This window comes from Myotis lucifugus, unplaced genomic scaffold (assembly GCF_000147115.1).
Source record: "Myotis lucifugus unplaced genomic scaffold, Myoluc2.0 scaffold_154, whole genome shotgun sequence".
Classification (NCBI taxonomy): domain Eukaryota; kingdom Metazoa; phylum Chordata; class Mammalia; order Chiroptera; family Vespertilionidae; genus Myotis; species Myotis lucifugus.
Genome location: NW_005871202.1, coordinates 801,012 through 805,797, shown reverse-complemented (window position 1 = coordinate 805,797; position 4,786 = coordinate 801,012).

Genomic DNA, 4,786 nt, shown 5'->3' with positions numbered 1-4,786 from the left:
ACATCAATGATGAGAGATAATCAAGGAAGGAAGGAAGGAAGGAAGGAAGGAAGGAAGGAAGGAAGGAAGGAAAGAAGGAAGGGAGGAAGGAAGAAAGGAAGAAAGGGGAGGAAAGAATGAAGAGAAAGGAAGAAAGAGGGTTCATGCAGGAGAGAATAAGTCCAAGACAGACCTCCAGATAGTTTGCGAAGTGTATTAATAACACTGAGAAAAGATTAAACTGCAGTCGAAAGCAAATAAGTGTTGTATAAAGTATTGACTCTTATTTTGGCCTTGATATTTGTACCACTCTGAATACTATCACTTGTATACAAATGTAGGAAAGATGGTTACGATCTCAAACTGAATTATAATTTCAAAAATATTTTTACATTGATCTGCCCTCTAATTACAGTGTGATAACTATATAAGCAATTGCTTTGTTACTTGGTGAATAACTGTGTTCCCCAAAATATATTTTGGTTGAAATTTAAGAATAGAAAAACTATAAACTATTTCTAATTTTATTTGGTGAGGTTAGTGTTAATTCAGAGCTAATTTTTCTAAGATAAATTATCATTAATGTTTTACAGGATTTTATTGAATAGTCCTGAATAAATGTCTTAAGAATGCTAGTTGTCATTTATCCATCATTTACTGTGTAATAGCAATGTTAAATAATGTTACAATAACATAGCTAATTCTCCACTGGTGAGGCTTATATTTTTAGAGGAATGTTATTTATACCTTTTTACCTGGAAAAGACATTGGATATCATTTACGTTCAACATTTAAGACTCAAATCCTAATATTAACTTTGGTTCGACTGCCAGAATAATTAATGTTTGCCTTGACTTGTCTGTGTCTACTATGCTTCAAAGTCAAACACTATAAAGATAGCAATAGTCTGTCATTTAAAGACCTTTGAAAACTATAGTGGCACCAGGCATGTGTGCTTATCTTCCCTTTACTGTACCTGCTACCATGATTGAATTACAAAAAATTTATCCTAATTATTATGGAATCAGCAATTTAATATTTTATTGTATTTTAAAATTAGTGAAGTTTAAAGCAGTGGAACAGTCTGGAGAATAAATTAAACCCTGTCCTTTTCCTGTTTGGTCTTCGATGTCACAGGACTCAACTTGTGGAAGAGTTATCTCCTCAGCATGTTCCAACTTAAAGGTGATTGCAAAGATGAAAATGTTCAAAATATTCAAAATCTATAAAAGGAAAAAGAGCTGTGTTTATCCTGCCCTTTTGGAACTAAATTTAGACATCACTAATAAGTACTTTGTATCTTAAGTATGTACATTTCATGGCAATGAGGAGAAAGATAAACTCATATATATTATACAGATCTTATATATATATTAGATATATATATATTTAAATATATTTTAATGATTTTTTACAGAGAAGAAGGGAGAGGGATAGAGAGTTAGAAACATCGATGAGAGAGAAACATCGATCAGCTGCTGCCTCCTGCACACTCCCTACTGGTTATGTGCCCGCAACCAAGGTACATGCCCTTGACCGGAATCGAACCTGGGACCCTTGAGTCCGCAGCCAACGCTCTATCCACTGAGCCAAACCGGTTAGGGTGTATTAGATATATTTTATATATATAATGTATAAGCATATGCTAATATAAATATATGTCTATGGAGATTTATCTGTATACATATCACATATACACAAACATAAATATATACATATGTATGTACACACACACCCATATCTATCTATATATATTTAAAAGCCTAAGCCAGTGGTTGGCAAACTCATTAGTCAACAGAGCCAAATATCAACAGTACTTCTTCAAAATAGACTCACCCAGGCTGAAAACCGACTTCTGCGCATGGGCCACGAAGTTTCAATCGCACTGTATGCGCGCCCACATGTGGTATTTTGTGGAAGAGCCACACTAAAGGGGCCAAAGAGCCGCATGTGGCTAGGGAGCCGCAGTTTGCAGACCACTGGCCTAAGCAACAGGAACGACCGGAATTACTGGAAAAACTGGTCGCTATGATGCACACTGAACACCAGGGGACAGAATTCAATGAAGGAGCTGCCCCCTGGTGGTCAGTGCACTCCCACAGCCAACCTCCCCTGGTTGGCCAACCTCCTGAGGTCCCTTTCCCCCATTGGCAGGCCCCAATTGCCTGATGGGGGCTGACCCCCAGGCTCGGGTGGAGAACTGGGGGTGGGTGGCAGTGGACGCAGCCCCGTTCCCCAGGGAGGCCAAGGGCTGGCTCCCTCTTTTGGGCAGGCGGCCAACCTCCCGTGCCTTGTACTTCCCCCCGGCCGGCAGGCCCCGATCAGCCCACCGCCTGCCTGCCACGGCGGTGGGGCAGTAGAGAGGGAAGGAGGAGAGGGGAGGCAGGGAACTGCGTGGTGGTGGGGCACCAATGATGGTGGCATTGGCATCTGGCATTTGTTCCATCTGTACCCAGCCCAGTGACCATTGCCTCCTCTCTGGCCCGGGCCTGATCGGCCTGGCTCCAATCAGCACTGATCGCTGGCCAGGCCGAGGGACCCCACCTGTGCATCAATTTCGTGCACTGGGCCTCTAGTAGAGAGATAAATGGGTAGAAATACAGATCTATATATACATCTGTTGACCTTTGAAAAACGTGGGGGCAAATATGTCCCCATTTAATCCTTGTCTAATTTAAACTGGCCATGCAAAAATGTGGATACCCAACTGCAGATGGAAAACACAGTTGACCTTTGAACTACACAGGATTGAACTATAAAGGTCCGATCATACATGGATTTTTTATTTTAATAAATGGTTATGATATTTAAAAATTTATATGGAAAAATGTATCATGATTGCTATTTTATATCATAAAATATCCAAGCATTATTTTCAAATGTGAAAGTTAATAAAGTTCGTGCAAGAATAGGCCTTCCTTCCCCCGGCTACCGCTACTGGCTTCTGTCTGGCACCCAGGACCTGGGCTGGCTTCCCTCGGGCCACCCACAGTCACCCGGGACCCGGGCTGGCTTCCCTAGGGCTGCCCGCAGGCACCAGGGGCTCGGGCTGCTGGCTTCTCTCGGGCCGCCCATAGGAACCCAGGACCCAGGCTGGCTTCCCTCTAGCCCCGGCTTCATCAGGAAGGACATCCAGAATGACATCCAGAAGGATGTCCAGTCTAATTAGCAAATTATGTTTTATTATTAAAGATATACTAGAGGCCTGGTGCACAAAATTCATGTGTGGGTATGGTCCCTAAGCCTGGCCTGCAATCAGGGCCGTCTTCCCTGGCTGCCCACAGCTGGTCCCACCCCCTGCCGCCACCCACCCCGGTTCCCTGTTTGCCATTGGGTTATCAGAGCCTGATGGCCGGGGGAAGGGACCGAGAGGTTGGCCATTCCCACCTGCTTTCCAGCCCTGCCACTGCTCCTGGGTGGCAGAGGGCAGGCCCAATCCCTAGGTGCCTTCCCCGCAGCCCCTGGTCGGGCTCAGAGCAGGGCCGATTGGGGAGTTGGGGCGCCGCCCCCTGTCATGCACAGAGCAGGGCCCATTGGGGGGTTGGGGCTCCGTACCCTGTCATGCACAGAGCAGGGTGGATTGGGAGGTTGCGATGCCACCCCCTGTCACGCACAGAGCAGGGCCGATCAGGGGGGTTGGGGCTCTGTACCCTGTCAGGCACAGAGCAGGGCCCATCAGGGGGTTGGGAAGCTCCCCCCTGTCATGGACAGAGCAGGGCCCATCAGGGGGTTGGGGAGCTCCCCCCTGTCACACACAGAGCAGGGCCGATCAGGGGGTTGGGGAGTTCCCCCCTATCAGGCACAGAGCAGGGCCAATCAGGGGGTTGGGGCGCCTTCCCCTATCACACTCAGGGCAGGGCCAATGGGGAGGTTGCGGCTCCACCCCATCACACACAGAGCAGGGCCCATGGGGGGGTTGGGGCGCCACACCCTGTCACACACAGAGCAGGGCTGATCAGGAGGTTGGGGAGCTCCCCCTTATCAGGCACAGAGCAGGGCCGATCAGGGGGTTAGGGCGCCTTCCCCTGTCATGAACAGAGCAGGGCGGATAGGGAGGTTGTAGCCCCGCCCCCTGTCACACACAGAGCCGCAGGGCGATCAGGGGGTTTGGGCGCCACCCCCTGTCATGCTGCTCCAGGGGCCAGGAGGCCTTGCGGCTCCGCTGATCCCAGTGCTGGGAGGCCTTGCGGCTCGGCTTGACACCGGGGCAGTGAGGCCTCGCTGTTCTGCTGATCCTGGTGCCAGGAGGCCTCGCAGCTCCGTTGATCCTGGGTTCGGGAGGCCTCGTGGCTCCACTGATCCCGGTGCTGGGAGTCATATTACCCTGTTACTATATTGGATAGAGGCCTGGTGCACAGGTGGGGGCCCGCTGGTTTGCCCTGAAGGGTGTCCCGGATCAGGGTGGGGGTCCCGCTTGGGTGCCTGGCCAGCCTGGATGAGGGGATGATGGCTGTTTGCAGCTGGTCACACCCCTTCAGGGTGGGGTCCCCACTGAGGTGCCTGGCCAGTCTGGGTGAGGGGCTGAGGGCCATTTTCAGGCTGGAGGGTGACTGAAGCTTCCAACCTCTCCTTTTTTTCTATTTTTTTTATTCTGGGATTTATTTACCTTCTATGGCTGTCACTGGAGCTGAGAGCCGGCTTTAGCTCTTAGGCTCATCTCCAGCTCTGAGACCTCGGCTGCTGAAAGCGGTATCTGCGTTTGTTTGGATTCTATATGTACACTGTTTCAGCTCCAGCTCCGGAGGCTGACGCTGAAGCAGGTTCTGGCTTGTTAGCTCCTATATTGCAACATGTTTCTTATACTGCA